The sequence below is a fragment of the Cynocephalus volans genome, chromosome 11, assembly GCF_027409185.1.
Source record: "Cynocephalus volans isolate mCynVol1 chromosome 11, mCynVol1.pri, whole genome shotgun sequence".
Classification (NCBI taxonomy): Eukaryota; Metazoa; Chordata; class Mammalia; order Dermoptera; family Cynocephalidae; genus Cynocephalus; species Cynocephalus volans.
Window position 1 is genome coordinate 132,730,383 of NC_084470.1, and position 20,020 is coordinate 132,750,402.

The window sequence follows — 20,020 nt, forward strand, 5'->3', positions numbered from 1 at the left end:
AGTTTAAACCGGATAAAATCGGATTGAACCAGCTTAAACCCATTTAAACCCGATAAAACCGGATTGAACCGGTTTAAACCGGATAAAATGGGATTGAACCGGTTTAAACCGGTTTTAACCGGATAGAACCGGGCTAAACCGGTTTAAACCGGATAAAACCGGATAGAACCGGTTTAAACCGGATAAAACCGGATTGAACAGGTTTAAACCGGATAAAAACGGATTGAAACTGTTTAAACCGGATAAAAACAGATTGAACCGGTTTAAACCGGATAAAACCGGAATGAACTGTTTTAAACCGGTTTAAAACGGATAGAACCACTTTAAACCGGATAAAACCGGATTGAACCAGTTTAAACCGGTTTAAACCAGATAGAAATGGATAGAACTGGTTTCAAATGTATAAAACCGGATTGAACCGGTTTGAACTAGTCTAAACCAGATAAAACCGGATTGAACTGGTTTCAACCGGTTTAAACCGGATAAAACAAGATTGAACCGGTTTAAACCGGATAAAACCGGATTGAACCAGCTTAAACCGGTTTAAACCGGATAAAACTGGGTTGAATCGGTTTAAACCGGATGAAATCGGATTGAACAGGTTTAAACCTGTTTAAACCGTATAGAACCGGGTAAAACCGGTTGAAACCGGATAAAACCGGTTTGATCCGGTTTAAACCGGTTTAAACTGGATAAAACCGGACTGAACCAGTTTAAATCGGTTTAAAGCAGATAAAACCGGATTGAAACGGATTAAACCAGTTTATACTGGATAAACCGGATTGAATCGGTTAAAACCGGTTTAAACCAGATATAACCAGATTGAACCGGTTTAATCCGGTTCAAACCGGATAAAACCAGAATGAAACGGTTTAAACCGGATTGAACGGGCTTAAACCGGATAAAACCGGAATGAACTGGTTTAAACCGATTTAAACCGGAAAAAACGGATTGAACCGTTTTAAACTGGATAAAACTGGATTGAACCGGCTTAAACCTGTTTAAACTGGATAGAACTGGTTTAAACCTGTATCCGGTTTAAACCGGATAAAACAGGCATGAACCGGCTCAAACCGGTTTAAACCGGATAGAACCGGTTTAAACCGGTTTAAACCAGATAAAACCGGATTGAAGCGGTTTAAACCGGTTTAAACCGGATAGAACCGGATTGAACCGTTTAAACCGGTTTACAACAGATAGAACCGGATAGAACCGGTTTAAACCGGATAGAACCGGATTGAACCGGTTTAAACCACATAAAACCGGATTGAAACAGTCTAAACCGGTTTAAACTGGAGAAAACCGGATTGAATAGGTTTAAACTGGATAAAACCGGATTGACCCAGTTTAAACTGGTTTAAACCGGATAAAACCGGATTGAACCGGTTCAAACCGGTTTAAACCGGATAAAACCAAATTGAAACAATATAAACCGGATAAAATCAGATTGAACCGGTTCAAAACGGATAAAACCGGATTGAACCAGTTGAAACCCATTTAAGCCAGATGGAAACGGATAGAACCGGTTTAAACCGGATAAAACAGGATTGAACTGGTTTAATCCAGTTAAAACAGGATAGGAAAGGATAGAACCAGTTTAATCCGATTTAAAAAGGATAGAACCGGATAGAACCAGTCTAAACGAGATAAAACCGGATTGAACCGGATCAAACTGGTTTAAACCGGATAAAACCGGATTAAACCGTTTTAAAGCGCTTTAAACCGGATAAAATCAGATTGAACCAGTTTAAGCCGATTAAAACCGGATTGAACTGGTTTAAACCGGTCTAAACCGGATAAAACCGGTTTAAACCGGACAAAACCAGATTGAACCGGTTTAAACAACATAAAAACGGATTGAAACGGTTCAAACCGGTTTAAACCGGATAAAACCGGAGTGAACTTGTTTAAACCGGATAAAAACGGATTGAACCGGTTTAAACCGGATAAAACCGGATTGAACCGTTTCAAACCGGTTTTAAACGGATAAAACCAGAATGAACCGGTTTAAACCGGATAAAACCGGATTGAACCGTTTCAAACCGGTTTTAAACGGATAAAACCGGAATGAACCGGTTTAAACTGGATGAAACCGGATTGAACCGGCTTAAACCGGTTTAAACCGGATAAAACCGGATTGAACCGGTTCAAACCGGACAGAACCGGATAGAACCAGTTTAACCGGATAAAACCGGATTGAACCGGTTTAAACCGGTTTAAACCGGGTAAAACCGGATAGAACTGGTTTAAACCGGTTTCAACCGGATAGAACTGGATAGAACCTGTTTAAACCGGATAAATCCAGATTGAACCGGTTTTAAACCGGATTGAACCGGTTTAAACTGGTTTCAACCGGATAGAACCGGATAGAACCGGTTTAAACTGGATAAAACCTGATTGAACCGGCTTACACCGGTTTAAACCGGATAAAACCGGATTGAACCGGTTCAAACTGGTTTAAACCGGATCAAACCAGATTGAACCGGTTTAAACCAGATAAAACCGGATTGAACCGGCTTAAACCGGTTTAAACTGGATAGAACCGGATAGAACCTGTTTAAACCGGATAAAACCAGATTGAACCGGTTTAAACCAGATAAAACCGGTTTGAACCGGTTTAAACTGGTTTCAACCGGATAGAACCGGATAGAACCGGTTTAAACTGGATTAAACCGGATTGAACCGGCTTAAACCGGTTTAAACCGGATAAAACCGGATAGAAACGGTTTAAACCGGATTAAACCGGATTGAACCGGTTTAATACGGTTTCAACCAGATAGAACCGGTTTAAACCGGATAAAACCTGATTGAACAGGTTTAAAGCAGTTTCAACTGTATGGAACCGGATAGAACCGGTTTAAACCGGATAAAACAGGATTGAACTGCTTTAAACCGGAGAGAACCGGATTGAACCGGCTAAAATCGGTTTAAACCGGATAAAACCGGATTGAACCGGTTGAAACCGGTTTAAACCGGATAAAAACAGACTGAACCGGTTTAAACCGGATAAAACCGGATTGAACCGGTTTAATACGGTTTCAACCGGATAGAACCGGTTTAAACCGGATAAAACCTGATTGAAACGGTTTAAACCGGTTTCAACTGTATAGAACCGGATAGAACCGGTTTAAACCGGATAAAACAGGACTGAACTGGTTCAAACCGGTTTAAACCGGATATAACCGGATTGAACTGGATTAAACCGGTTTAAAACGGATAAAACCGGTTTAAACCGGATAAAACCAAATTGAACCAGTTTAAACCCCATAAAACCAGATTGAACCGGTTTAAAATGGATAAAACCGGATTGAACCAGTTTAAACCGGTTTAAATCAGATACAAATGGATAGAACTGGTTTAAACCGGATAAAACCGGACTGAACCGGTTTGAAATGGTCTAAACCAGATAAAACCAGATTGAACTGGTTTCAACCGTTTTAAACCGGATAAAACAAGATTGAACCGGTTTAAACCGGATAAAACCGGATTGAACCAGCTTAAACCGGTTTAAACCGGATAAAACTGGATTGAACCAGCTTAAACAGGTTTAAACCGGGTAAAACCGGATTGAACCGGTTCAAACCGGATAAAACCGGATTAAACTGGTTTAAACCGGATAAACCGGATAAAACCGGATATAACCGGTTTAAACTGGATAAAACCGGAATGAACTGGTTTAAACCGGATAAAACCGGTTTAAACCAGATAAATCCGGATTGAACCGGTTTAAACCGGTTTCAACCGGATAGAACCGGAATGAACTGGTCTAAACAGGATAAAACCGGTTTAAACCAGATAAAACCGGATTGAACCAGTTCAAACCGGTTTAAACCGGATAAAACCGGAATGAACTGGTTTAAATCGGATAAATCCGGATTGAACCGGATGAAACCGGTTGAAACCGGATATAAACGAATTGAAGCAGTTTAAACCGGTTTAAAACTGATAAAACCGGAATGAACCGGCCTAAACTGGTTTAAACCTGATAGGACCGGTTAAAACTGGATAAAACCAGATTGAACTGGCTTAAAAGGGTTTAAACCGGATAGAACCGGTTTAAACTGGATAAAAACGGATTGAACCGGTTTTAACCGGATAAAACCGCATTGAAATGGTTTAAACCGGTTTCAACTGGATAGAACCGGATAGAACCGGTTTAAACTGGATAAAACCTGATTGAACCAGCTTAAACAGGTTTAAACCGGGTTAAACCGGATTGAACCGGTTCAAACCGGTTTAAACCGGGTAAAACCAGAGTGAACTGGTTTAAACCAGATAAAACCGGATTGAACCGGTTTAAACCGGATAAAACCGGATTGAACCGGTTCAAACCGGTTTAAACCGGATAAAACCAGTATGAAATGGATTAAACCGGTTTAAAACGGATAGAAGAGGATAGAAAAGGTTTAAACCGAATAAAACCGGATTGATCCGATGTAAACCGGTTGAAACCGGATAAAAACGGATTGAAAGGGTTTAAACCGGTTTAAACTGGATAAAACTGGAATGAACCGGCTTAAACAGGTCTAAACCGGATAAAACCCGATTGAACAGGCTTAAACTGGTATAAACAGCATAGAACCGGTTTAAACCGGATAAAACCGGATTGAACCAGTTTAAACCGGTTGAAACCGGATAAAACCGGATTGAACCGGTTTAAAACGCTTTCAACCGGATAGAACCGGTTTAAACCGGATAAAACCTGATTGAACTGGTTTAAACCGGTTTCAACTGTATAGATCCGGATAGAACCGGTTTGAACCGGATAAAACAGGATTGAACTGGTTTAAACCGGATAAAACCGGGTTGAACCGGTTTAAACTGGTTTCAACCGGATAGAACCGGATAGAACCGGTTTAAACTGGAAAAAACCGGATTGAACCGGCTTAAACCGGTTTAAACCAGATAAAACCAGATTGAACCGGCTTAAACCGGTTTAAACCGGATAAAACGGGATTGATCCGGTTTAAACCGGATAAAACCGGATTGAAGCAGTTTAAACCGGTTTAAACTGGATAGAACCGGTTTAAACCGGATAAAACCGGACTGAACCAGTTTAAACCGGTTTAAACTGGATAAAACCGGATTGATCCGGTTTAAACCGAATAAAACCGGATTGAACCGGTTTAAACCGGCTTAAACCAGATAGAACCGGATAGAACCGGTTTAAACCGGATAGAACTGGATAGAACCGGTTTAAACCGGATAAAACCGGATTGAACCGGTTTAAACCGGATAAAACCGCATTGAACTGGTTTAAACCGGTTTCAACTGGATAGAACCGGATAGAACCGGTTTAAACTGGATAAAACCTGATTGAACCAGCTTAAACAGGTTTAAACCGGGTTAAACCGGATTGAACCGGTTCAAACCGGTTTAAACCGGGTAAAACCAGAGTGAACTGGTTTAAACCAGATAAAACCGGATTGAACCGGTTTAAACCGGATAAAACCGGAATGAACTGGTTTAAACCGGATAAAACCGGACTGAACCAGTTTAAACCGGATAAAACCGGATTGAACCGGTTCAAACCGGTTTAAACCGGATAAAACCAGTATGAAATGGATTAAACCGGTTTAAAACGGATAGAAGTGGATAGAAACGGTTTAAACCGAATAAAACCGGATTGATCCGATGTAAACCGGTTGAAACCGGATAAAAACGGATTGAAAGGGTTTAAACCGGTTTAAACTGGATAAAACTGGAATGAACCGGCTTAAACAGGTCTAAACCGGATAAAACCCGATTGAACAGGCTTAAACTGGTATAAACAGCATAGAACCGGTTTAAAGCGGATAAAACCGGATTGAACCGGTTTAAACCGGTTGAAACCGGATAAAACCGGATTGAACTGGTTTAAACCGGTTTCAACTGTATAGATCCGGATAGAACCGGTTTGAACCGGATAAAACAGGATTGAACTGGTTTAAACCGGATAAAACCGGGTTGAACCGGTTTAAACTGGTTTCAACCGGATAGAACCGGATAGAACCGGTTTAAACTGGAAAAAACCGGATTGAACCGGCTTAAACCGGTTTAAACCAGATAAAACCAGATTGAACCGGCTTAAACCGGTTTAAACCGGATAAAACGGGATTGATCCGGTTTAAACCGGATAAAACCGGATTGAAGCAGTTTAAACCGGTTTAAACTGGATAGAACCGGTTTAAACCGGATAAAACTGGACTGAACCAGTTTAAACCGGTTTAAACTGGATAAAACCGGATTGATCCGGTTTAAACCGAATAAAACCGGATTGAACCGGTTTAAACCGGCTTAAACCAGATAGAACCGGATAGAACCGGTTTAAACCGGATAGAACTGGATAGAACCGGTTTAAACCGGATAAAACCGGATTGAACGGGTTTTAACCGGTTTAAAGCGGATAAAACCGGTTTGAACTGGTATAAACCGGTTTAAACTGGAGAAAACCGGATTGAAGAGGTTTAAACCGGATAAAACCGGATTTACCCTGTTTAAACTGGTTTAAACCGGATAAAACCGGATTGAACCGGTTCAAACCGGTTTAAACCGGATAAAACCAAATTGAACCAGTTTAAACCGGATAAAATCAGATTGAACTGGTTTAAAACGTATAAAACCGGATTGAACCAGTTTCAAACCTTTTAACCCAGATGGAAACGAATAGAACCGTTTTAAACTTGATAAAACCGGATTGAACCGGCTTAAACCGGTTTAAACCAGATAAAACAAGATTGAACCGGCTTAAACCGGTTTAAACCGGATAAATCCGGATTGAACCGGTTCAAACCGGTTTAAACCGGATAAAACCGGAATGAACTGTTTTAAACTGGTTTAAAACGGATAGAACCGGTTTAAACCGGATAAAACCGGATTGAACCAGGTTAAACCGGTTTAAACCATATAGAAATGGATAGAACTGGTTTAAACTGGATAAAACCGGATTGAACCGGTTTGAACTGGTCTAAACCAGATAAAACCGGATTGAACTGGTTTCAAACGGTTTAAACCGGATAAAACAAGATTGAACCGGTTTAAACCGGATAAAACTGGATTGAACCAGCTTACCCGGTTTAAACCAGATAAAACCGGATTGAACCAGTTTAAACTGGTTTCAACCGGATAGAACCGGATAGAACCGGTTTAAACTGGATAAAACCGATTGAACCGGTTTAAATAGGTTTAAACCGGATAAAGCCGGATTGAACCGGTTTTAACCGGATAAAACCGCATTGAACTGGTTTAAATCGGTTTCAGCTGGATAGAACCGGATAGAACCGGTTTAAACTGGATAAAACCGGGTTGAACCAGCTTAAACAGGTTTAAACCGGATAAAACCGGATGGAACCGGTTCAAACCGTTTTAAACTGGATAAAACCAGAGTGAACTGGTTTAAACCAGATAAAACCGGATTGAACCGGCTTAAACCGGTTTAAACTGGATAAAACCGGATTGAACCGGTTTAAACCGGATAAAATGGGATTGAACCGGTTTAAACCGGTTTAAACCGGATAGAACAGGGCTAAACCGGTTTAATCCGGATAAAACCGGATAGAAACTGTTTAAACCGGATAAAACCAGATTGAACAGGTTTAAACCGGATAAAAACGGATTGAACCGGTTTAAACTGGATAGAATCGGATAGAACCGGTTTTAACCGGATAGAAACGGATAGAACCGGTTTAAACCGGATAAAACCGGATTGAATGGGTTGAAACCGGATAAAAACAGTTTGAACAGGTTTAAACCGGTTAAAAACGGATTGAACCGGTTTAAACCGGTTTAAACCTGATAAAACCGGATTGATCCAGTTCAAACCGTTTTAAACCGGATCGAACAGGTTTAAAACGGATAAAATCAGATTGAACCAGTTTAAAGTGGTTTAAACCGGATAAAACCAGATTGAACCGGTCTAAAACCGGATAAAACCGGATAGAACCGGTTTAAACCGGATAAAACCATATTGAACCGGTTTAAACCGGTTTAAACAGGATAGAACCGGTTTAAACTGGATAAAACCGGATTGAAACAGTTTAAACCCGTTTAAACCAGATAAAACCGGATTGAACCGTTTTAAACCGGCTTAAATCGGATAAAAACGGATTGAAACGGTTTTAAACTGGTTTAAAACGGATTAAACTGGATAGAACCGGGTTAAACCGGTTTAAATCGGATAAAACCGGATTGACCCGGTTTCAAGTGTTTTAAACTGGATAAAAACGGATTGAACCGGTTTAAACCGGTTTAAACCAGATAAAAACGGTTTTAAACCAGATAAAACCAAATTGAACCAGTTTAAACAGGATAAAACCAGATTGAACCGGTTTAAACCAGATAAAACCGGATTAAACCAGTTTAAACCAAATAGAACCATATAGAACCGGTTTAAACTGGATAGAACCGGATAGAACCTGTTTAAACTGGATAAAACCAGATTGAACCGGTTTAAACCAGATAAAACCGGTTTGAACCGGTTTAAACTGGTTTCAACCGGATAGAACCGGATAGAACCGGTTTAAACTGGATTAAACCGGATTGAAGCGGCTTAAACCGGTTTAAACCGGATAAAACCGGATTGAACCTGCTTAAACCGGTTTAAACCGGATAAAACCGGATAGAAACGGTTTAAACCGGATTAAACCGGATTGAACCGGTGTAAACCGGTTGAAACCGGATAAAAACGGATTGAAAGGGTTTAAACTGGTTTAAACTGGATAAAACTGGAATGAACCGGGTTTAACAGGTCTAAACCGGATAAAACCCGATTGAACAGGCTTAAACTGGTATAAACAGCATAGAACCGGTTTAAACTGGATAAAACCGGATTGAACCGGTTTAAACCAGATAAAACCGGATTGAACCGGTTTAATACGGTTTCAACCAGATAGAACCGGTTTAAACCGGATAAATCCTGATTGAACAGGTTTAAACCAGTTTCAACTGTATGGAAACGGATAGAACCGGTTTAAACCGGATAAAACAGGATTGAACTGGTTTAAACCGGAGAAAATCGGATTGAACCGGTTTAAACTGGTTTCAACTGGATAGAAGCGGATAGAACAGGTTTAAACTGGATAAAACCGGATTGAACCGGCTTAAACCGGTTTAAACCAGATAAAACCGGATTGAACCGGCTTAAACCGGTTTAAACCGGATAAAACCGGATTGAACCGGTTCAAACCGGTTTAAACCGGATAAAACCGGAATGAACTGTTTTAAACCGGTTAAAACGGATAGAACCGGTTTAAACCGGATAAAACCGGATTGAACCAGTTTAAACCGGTTTAAACCAGATAGAAATGGATAGAACTGGTTTAAACTGGATAAAACCGGAATGAACCGGTTTGAACTGGTCTAATCCAGATAAAACCGGATTGAACTGGTTTCAAACGGTTTAAACCGGATAAAACAAGATTGAACCGGTTTAAACCGGATAAAAACGGATTGAACCAGCTTAGAACCGGTTAAAACCGGATAAAACCGGATTGAACCGGTTTAAACTGGTTTCAACCGGATAGAACCGGATAGAAACGGTATAAACCGGATAAAACCGGATTGAACCGGTTTAAACTGGTTTCAAACGGATAGAACCGGATAGAACCGGTTTAAACTGGATAAAACTGGATTGAACTGGCTTTAACCGGTTTAAACCGGATTAAACCGGATTGAACCGGTTCAAACCTGTTTAAACCTGATAAAACCGGAATGAACTGGTTTAAACCGGTTTAAAACGGATAGAACCGGTTTAAACTGGATAAAACCGGATTCAAAAAGCTTAAACCGGTTTAAACCGGATAAAACTAGGTTGAATCGGTTTCAACCGGATGAAATCGGATTGAACAGGTTTAAACCTGTTTAAACTGTATAGAACCGGTTAAAACCGGTTGAAACCGGATAAAACCGGATTGATCCGGTTTAAACCGGTTTAAACAGGATAAAACCGGATTGAACTGGTTTATACCGGTTTAAACCGGATATAACCGGTTTAAACTGGATAAAACCGGACTGAACCGGTTTAAATCGGTGTAAACCGGATAAAACCGGATTGAAACGGATTAAACCAGTTTATACTGGATAAACCGGATTGAATCGGTTAAAACCGGTTTAAACCGGATTAAACCAGATTGAACCGGTTTAAACCGGAGCAAACCGGATTGAACCGGATTAAACTGGTTTCAACCGGATAGAACCGGATAGAACCGGTTTAAACCGGATAAAACCGGATTGAAGCGGTTTAAACCGGTTCAAACCGGATAAAACCAGATTGAAACGGTTTAAACCGGATTGAACCAGAAAAAAACGGATCGAACCGGTTTAAACTGGATAAAACCGGATTGAACCGGCTTAAACCTGTTTAAACTGGATAGAGCCAGTTTAAACCGGTATCCGGTTTAAACCGGATAAAACCGGCATGAACCGGCTCAAACCGGTTTAAACCGGATAGAACTGGCTGAAACCCGTTTAAACCGGATAAAACCGGATTGAACTGGTTTAAAAACGGTTTAAACCGGATAAAACCGGATTGAAGCGGTTTAAACCGGTTTAAACCAGATAGAACCGGTTTAAACCGGATAGAAACCGTTTAAAACCGGATAAAAACGGATTGAACCAGTTTAAACCGGTTTAAACCGGATAAAACCGGATTGAACCGGTTTAAAACAGATAGAACCGGATAGAACCGGTTTAAACCGGAAAGAACTGGATAGAACCGGTTTAAACCGGATAAAACCGGATTGAACCGGTATAAACCGGTTTAAAGCGGATAAAACCGGATTGAACTGGTTTAAAACCGGATAAAACCGGATTGAACCGGTTTAAACCGGTTTCAACCGGATAGAACCGGATAGAACCGGTTTAAACTGGGTAAAACCGGATTGAACCTGTCTAAACCGGTTTAAACTAGAGAAAACCGGATTGAAAAGGTTTAAACTGGACAAAACCGGATTGACCCAGTTTAAACTGGTTTAAACCGGATAAAACCGGATTGAACCGGTTCAAACTGGTTTAAACCGGATAAAACCAAATTGAAACAGTTTAAACCGGATAAAATCAGATTGAACCAGATTAAAACGGATAAAACCGGATGGAACCAGTTGAAACCCGTTTAAACCAGATGGAAACGGATAGAACCGGTTTAAACCCGATAAAACCGGATTGAACTGGTTTAATCCAGTTAAAACAGGATAGAACAGGATAGAACCAGTTTAATCCGATTTAAAAAGGATAGAACCGGAAAGAACGGGTCTAAACGAGATAAAATAGGATTGAACCGGTTTAAACCGGTTTAAACCGGATAAAACCGGATTGAACCGGTTCAAACTGGTTTAAACCGGATAAAACCGGATTGAACCGGTTTAAACCGGATAAAACCGGATTGAACTGGTTTAAACTGGATAAAACCGGATTGAACCGGTTTATAAACCGGATAAAACCGGATTGAACTGGTTTAAACTGGATAAAACACGGATTGAACCGGTTTAAAACTGGTTTTCAAACCGGATAGAACCGGATAGAACCGGTTTAAACTGGATAAAACCGGATTGAACCAGCTTAAACCGGTTTAAACAGGATTAAACCGGTTTAAAACGGATAAAACCGGATTGAACCGGCTTAAACCGGTTTTAAACCGGATAAAACCCGGATTGAACCGGTTTCAAACCGGTTTAAAAACCGGATAAAACCAGTATGAACTGGATTAAACCGGTTTAAAACGGATAGAAGTGGATAGAAACGGTTTAAACCGGATAAAAACCGGATTGAACCGGTGTAAACCGGTTGAAACCGGATAAAAACGGATTGAAAGGGTTTCAACCGGTTTAAACAGGATAAAACCGGGATTGAACTGGTTTATACCGGTTTAAAACCGGATATAACAGGTTTATCTGGATAAAACCGGACTGAACCGGTTTAAATCGGTGTAAACCGGATAAAACCGGATTTGAAACGGATAAACCAGTTTATACTGGATAAACCGGATTGAATCGGTTAAAACCGGGTTTTAAAACCGGATTAAAACCAGATTGAACCGGTTTAAACCAGATAAAACCGGATTGAAACGGCTTAAACTTGTATAAACAGCATAGAACCGGTTTAAACTGGATAAAACCGGATTGAACCAGCCTTGAAACCAGTTTTAAACCGGATAAAACCGGATTGATCCGGTTTATAAACCGGATAAAACCGGGATTCAACCGGTGTAAACCGGTTTAAACTAGATAAAACCAGAATGAACCGGCTTAAACCGGTTTAAACCGGATAAAACCGGATAGAAACCGGCTTAAACTGGTATAAACAGCATAGAACCGGTTTAAACCGGATAAAAGCGGATTGAACCGGATAAAACGGGATTGAACCGGTTTTAAAACCGGTTTAAAACCGGATAAAATCAGATTGAACCGGTTTAAACCGGATAAAACCAGATAGAACCAGTTTAAAACCGATTTAAACCGGATTGAACCGGATAGAACCGGTTTAAACCGGATAAAACCGGATTGAACCGGTTTAAACCAGTTAAAACCAGATAGAACCGGATAGAACCGGTTTAACCCGCATAAAACCGGGATTGATGCGGGGTTAAACCGGTTTAAACCGGATAAAAGCGGATTGAACCGGTTTAAACCGGATAAAACCGGATTTAACAGGCTTAAACCAGTTTAAACCGAATAAAACCGGATTGAACCGGTTCAAACCGGATAGAAGCAGATAGAAACCGGAATGAACTGGTTTAAACCGGTTTAAAATGGATAGAACCCCGAAAGAACCGGTTTAAACCGGTTTAAAACTGGATAAAAACGGATTAAAGCGGTTTAAACAGGTTTTTAAAACTGATTAAAACCGGATTGAACCGGTTTAAGCCGGTTAAAACTGGAGAAAACCGGATTGAACCGGCTTAAACCGGTTTAAACCGGATAAAACCGTATTGAACAGATTAAACTGGTATAAACAGCATAGAACCGGTTTAAACCGGATAAATCCGGAATGAACTGGTTTAAACATGTTGAACCAGATAGAACCGGTGTAAAACCGAATAAAACCGGATTGAACCGGCTTAAACCGGTTTTACAACCGGATAAAACCGGATTAAACCGTTTTAAAGCGGTTTAAAGCGGATAAAACCAGATTGGAACGATCAAATCGGATTGAAACCGGTTTAAAATGGTTTTAAACCTGATAAATCCGGAATGAACCGGCTTAAACCGGTTTAAAAACCGCATAAAACCGGACTAAAGCGGTTCAAACTGGTTTAAACCGGATAAAACCGGAATGAACTGGTTTAAACCAGATAAAACCGGATTGAACCGGTTTAAACCGGATAAAACCGGATTGAACAGGTTGAAACCGGTTTAATCCGGATAAAACCGGTATGAACTGGTATAAAACGGATAAAACCGGATTGAACCGGTTTAAACCGGATAAAACCGGATTGAACCGGTTTCAAACTGGTTTAAACCGGATAAAACCGAATGAACCGGTTTAAACCGGATAAAACCGGATTGAACCCGGTTTAAACCAGATAAAGCCGGATTGAACCGGCTTAAACCGGTTTAAAACCGGATAAAACCATATCGAACCGGTTCAAACCGGTTTATAAACCGGATAAAAACCGGAATGAACTGATTTAAAACCGGTTTAAAAACGGATAGAACCGGATAGAACCGGTTTAATACCCGGATAAAACCGGATTGATCCGGTGTAAACCGGTTGAAACCGGATAAAAACGGATTGAACTGGCTTAAAACTGGTATAAACAGCATAGAACCGATTTAAACCGTATAAAAACGGATTGAACCGTTTTAAACTGGTTTAAACCGGATAAAACCAGACTGAACCGGTTTAAACCGGATAAAAACCGGATTGAACCGGTTTAAAAACCGGTTTCAACCGGATAGAACCGGATAGAACCGGTTTAAACTGGATAAAACTGGGTTGAACCGGTTCAAACCGGTTTAAACCGGATAAAACCGGAATGAACTGGTTCAAAACGGTTTAAAACGGATAGAACCGGATAGAACCGGTTTAAACCGGATAAAACCGGATTCAACCGGTGTAAACCGGTTTAAACTGGATAAAACCAGAATGAACCGGCTTAAACCGGTTTAAACCGGATAAAACCGGATTGAACCGGTTTAAACCGGATAAAACCGGATTGAACCGGTTCAAACTGGTTTAAACCGGATAAAACCGAATGAACCGGTTTAAACCGGATAAAACCGGATTGAACCGGTTTAAACCAGATAAAGCCGGATTGAACCGGCTTAAACCGGTTTAAACCGGATAAAACCATATCGAACCGGTTCAAACCGGTTTAAACCGGATAAAACCGGAATGAACTGATTTAAACCGGTTTAAAACGGATAGAACCGGATAGAACCGGTTTAACCCGGATAAAACCGGATTGATCCGGTGTAAACCGGTTGAAACCGGATAAAAACGGATTGAACTGGCTTAAACTGGTATAAACAGCATAGAACCGATTTAAACCGTATAAAAACGGATTGAACCGTTTTAAACTGGTTTAAACCGGATAAAACCAGACTGAACCGGTTTAAACCGGATAAAACCGGATTGAACCGGTTTAAACCGGTTTCAACCGGATAGAACCGGATAGAACCGGTTTAAAACTGGATAAAACTGGGTTGAACCGGTTCAAACCGGTTTAAACCGGATAAAACCGGAATGAACTGGTTCAAAACGGTTTAAAACGGATAGAACCGGATAGAACCGGTTTTAAACCGGATAAAACCGGATTCAACCGGTGTAAACCGGTTTAAACTGGATAAAACCAGAATGAACCGGCTTAAACCGGTTTAAACCGGATAAAACCGGATTGAACCGGTTAAAACCGGTTTAAACCGGATAAAACCAGACTGAACCGGTTTAAACTGGATAAAACCGGATTGAACCTGTTTAATACAGTTTCAACCGGACAGAACTGGTTTAAACCGGATAAAACCGGATTGAACTGGTTTAAACCGGTTTCAAATGGATAGAACCGGATAGAACTGCCTTAAACCGGATAAAACCGGATTGAACCGGTTTAAACCAGTTAAAACCAGATAGAACCGGATCGAACCGGTTTAACCCGCATAAAACCGGATTGATCTGGTTTAAACTGGTTTAAACCGGATAAAACCGGACTGAACTGGATTAAACCGGTTTAAATCGGATAAAACCGGATTAAAGCGTTTTAAAGCGGTTTAAACTGGATAAAACCAGATTGAACCGGTTTAAACCAGATAAAACCGGATTGAACCAGTTTAAACTCTTTAAAATCAGATACAACCGTATAGAACCTGTTTAAACCGGATAAGAACTGATTGAACCGGTGTAAACCGGATAAATCCGGAATGAACTGGTTTAAACCGGTTTAAACCGGATAGAACTGGATAGAACTGGTTTAAAACGGATAAAACCGGACTGAACCGGTTTAAACCGGATAAAACCGGATTAAAGCGTTTTAAAGCGGTTTAAACTGGATAAAACACCAGATACAACCGGATAGAACCTGTTTAAACCGGATAAGAACTGATTGAACCGGTTTTAACCGGAGAAAACCGGATTGAACTGGTTTAAACCGGTTTCAACCGGATAGAAACGGATAGAACTGGTTTAAACTGGATAAAACCGGATTGAACCAGCTTAAACTGGTTTAAACCGGATAAAACCGGATTGAACCGGTTCAAACCGGTTTGCACCGGATAAAATCGGAATGAACTGGTTTAAATCGAATAAAAACGGATTGAACCGGTTCAAACCGGTTTTAACCGGATAAAACCGGAATGAACCGGTTTAAACCGGATAAAACCAGATTGAACCGGTTTAAACGGGTTTCAACCGGATAGAAACTTATAGAACCGGTTTAAACTGGATAAAACCGGATTGAACTGGCTGAAACCGGTTTAAACCAGACTGAACCGGTTTAAACCGGATAAAACTGGATTGAACCGGCTTAAACCGGTTTAAACCAGATAAAACCGGATTGAACCAGTTCAAACCGGTTTAAACCGGATAAAACCGGAATGAACTGGTTTAAACCGGTTTAAAACGGATAACACCGGATAGAAACTGTTTAAACCGGATAAAACCGGATTGAACCGGTGTAAACCGTTTGAAACCGGATAAAAACGGTTTGGAAGGGTTTAAACTGGTTTAAACTGGATAAAACCGGAATGAACCGGCTTAAACAGGTCTAAACCGGATAAAACCCGGTTGAACAGGCTTAGACTGGTATAAACAGCATAGAACCGGTTTAAACCGGATAAAATCGGATTGAACCGGTTTAAAACCGGTTTAAACCGGATAAAACCAGACTGAACCGGTTTAAACCGGATAAAACCGGAATGAACCGGTTTAATACGGTTTCAAACGGATAGAACCGGTTTAAACCGGATAAAACCTGATTGAACCAGTTTAAACCGGTCTCAACTGTATAGAATCAGATAGAACCGGTTTAAACCGGATAAAACAGGATTGAACTGGTTTAAACCGGATAAAACCGGATTGAACCGGTTTAAACTGGTTTCAACCGGATAGAACCGGATAGAACCGGTTTAAACTGGGTAAAACCGAATTGAACCGGCTTAAACCGGTTTACACCAGATAAAACCGGATTGAACCGGTTCAAACCGGTTTAAACCGGATAAAACCAGATTGAACCGGTTTAAGCCGGATAAAACCGGATTGAACCGGCTTAAACCGGTTTAAACCGGATAAAACCGGAATGAACTGGTTTAAACTGGTTTAAAACGGTTAGAACGGGATAGAAACGGTTTAAACCGGATTGAACCGGTTTGAACTGGTCTAAACCAGATAAAACCGGATTGAACTGGTTTCAACCGGTTTAAACCGGATAAAACTGGATTGAACTGGTTTAAACCGGATAATATCGGATTGAACTGGTTTCAACCGGTTTAAACCGGATAAAACAAGATTGAACCGGTTTAAACTGGATAAAACCCGGATTGAACCAGCTTAAACCGGTTTAAACCGGATAAAACTGGATTGAACCGGTTGAAACCGGTTCAAACCGGATAAAACCGGATTGAACGGGTTCAAACCGGTATAAACCGGATAAAACCAAATTTAACCAATTTAACCCGGATAAAACCAGATTGAACCGGTTTAAAATGGATAAAACCGGATTGAACCAGTTTAAACCGGTTTAAACCGGATAGAAACGGATAGAACCGGTTTAAACCGGATAAAACCGGATTGAACCGGTTTGAACCGCTCTAAACCGGATAGAACCGGTTTCAACCAGTTTAAACCGGATAAAACCGGATTGAACCGGATTAAACCGGATAAAACCGGATTGAACCGGCTTAAACCGGTTTAAACCGGATAAAACCGGTTTGAACTGGTTTAAACCGGTTTAAACCGGATAGAACCGGGCTAAACTGGTTTTAACCGGATAAAACCGGATTGAACAGTTTTAAACCGGATAAAACCGGATTGAACCGGCTTAAACTGGTATAAACAGCATAGAACCGGTTTAAACCGGATAAAAACCGGATTGAACCGGTTAAAACCGGTTTAAACCGGATAAAACCAGACTGAACCGGTTTAAACTGGATAATACCGGATTGAACCTGTTTAATACAGTTTCAACCGGACAGAACCGGTTTAAACCGGATAAAACCGGATTGAACTGGTTTAAACCGGTTTCAAATGGATTGAACCGGATAGAACCGGTTTAAACCGGATAAAACCGGATTGAACCGGTTTAAACCAGTTAAAACCAGATAGAACCGGATCGAACCGGTTTAACCCGCATAAAACCGGATTGATCCGGTTTAAACTGGTTTAAACCGGATAAAACCGGACTGAACTGGATTAAACCGGTTTAAAACGGACAGAACCGGATTGAACCGGTTTAAACCAGTTAAAACCGGATAGTACCGGATAGAACCGTTTAAACCGGAAAAAACCGCATTGAACCGGTTTGAACCGGTCTAAACCGGATAAAAACGGATTGAACCGGTTTCCACCGGTTTAATCTGGATAAAACCAGATTGAACCGGTTTTAAACTGGATAAAACTGGATTGAAACGGCTTAAACCAGTTTTAAACCGGATAAAACCGGATTGAACAGGTCTAAACCGGATAAAACCGGATTGAACTGGTTTCAACCGGTTTAAACCGGAGAAAACCGATTGAACAGGTTTAAACTGGATAAAACCGGATTGAAGCGGTTGAAACCGGTTTAAACCGGAAAACACCGGATTGAACTGGTTTAAACCGGATAAAACCGGATGGAACTGGTTTAAACCGGTTTAAACCAGATAAATACGGAATGAACTGGTTTAAACTGGTAGAACCAGATAGAACCGGTGTAAACCGGATAAAACCGGATTGAACCGGTTTAAACCGGTTTAAACAGGATAAAAACGGATTGAACGGGTTTAAACCGGTTTAAACCTGATAAAATCGGAATGAACCGGCTTAAACTGGTTTAAACCGGATAGAACCGGTTTAAACTGGATAAAACGGGATTGAACCGGTTTAAACCGGTTTAAACCGGATAAAATCAGATTGAACCGGTTTAAACCGGATAAAACCAGATAGAACCGGTTTAAACCGATTTAAACCGGATTGAACCGGATAGAACCGGTTTAAAGCGGATAAAACCGGATTGAACTGGTTTAATCCTGTTTAAACAGGATAGAACAGGAAAGAACCGGTTTAAACCAGTTTATACAGGATAGAACCGGATAGAACCGGTTTAAACGAGATAAAACCGGATTGAAACGGTTTAAACCGGATTAAACCGGGTAAAACCGGATTGAACCGGTTTAAAATGAATAAAATCGGATTGAACCGGTTTAAACTGGTTTCAAACGGATAGAACCGGATAGAACCTCTTTAAACCGGATAAGACCTGATTGAACCGGCTTAAACCGGTTTAAACCGGATAAATCCGGATTGAACAGGTTCAAACCGGTTTACACCGGGTAAAACCGGAATGAACTGGTTTAAACCGGATACAACCGGATTGAACTGGTTTAAACTGGATAAAAACGGATTGAACCGGTTTAAACCGGATAAAACCGGATAGAACCGGTTTAAACCGTTTTAAACCGGATTGAACCGGATAGAACCGGTATAAACCGGATAAAACCGGATAAAACTGGTTTAAAGCGGTTTAAACCGGTTCAAACCAGATGAAACCGGAATGAAACGGTTTAAACTGGATAAAACAGGATTGAACCGGTTTTAACCGTTTCAAACAGATAGAACCAGATAGAACCGGTTTAAACTGGACAAAAGCGGATTGAACCGGTTTAAGCCAGTTAAAACTGGAGAAAACCGGATTGAACCGGCTTAAACTGGTTTAAACCGGATAAAACCAGATTGAACAGATTAAACTGGTATATAAACAGCATAGAACCGGTTTAAACCGGATAAATCCGGAATGAACTGGGTTGAACATGTTGAACCAGATAGAACCGGTGTAAACCGAATAAAACCGGATTGAACCAGTTTAAACTGTTTTAAACAGGATTAAAACGGATTGAACCGGTTTAAACGGGTTTAAACCTGATAAAACCGGAATGAACCGGCTTAAACTGGTTTAAACCGGATTGAACCGGCTTAAACCGGATAAAACCGGAATGAACTGGTTTAAACCGGTTTAAAACCAGAAAAAAACGGATTGAACCGGTTTAAACTGGATAAAACCGGATTGAACCGGTTTAATCCGGTTTAATCCAGATAAAAACCGATTGAACCAGTTTAAACCGGTTTAAACCGGATAAAACCAGTATGAACCGGCTTAAACCGGTTTAAACTAGATAGAACCGGTTTAAACCTTAAACCGGATAAAATCGGATTGATCCGGTTTAAACCGGTTTAAACCGGATAAAACCGGATTGAACCGCTTTAAACAGGTTTAAACCAGATAGAACCGGATAGAACCGGTTTAAAACGGATAGAACCGGATTGAACCGGTTTAAACCGGATAAAACCATTTGAATCGGTTTAAACTGGTTTGAAGCAGATAAAATCGGATTGAACCGGTTTAAACCGGATAAAACCGGAT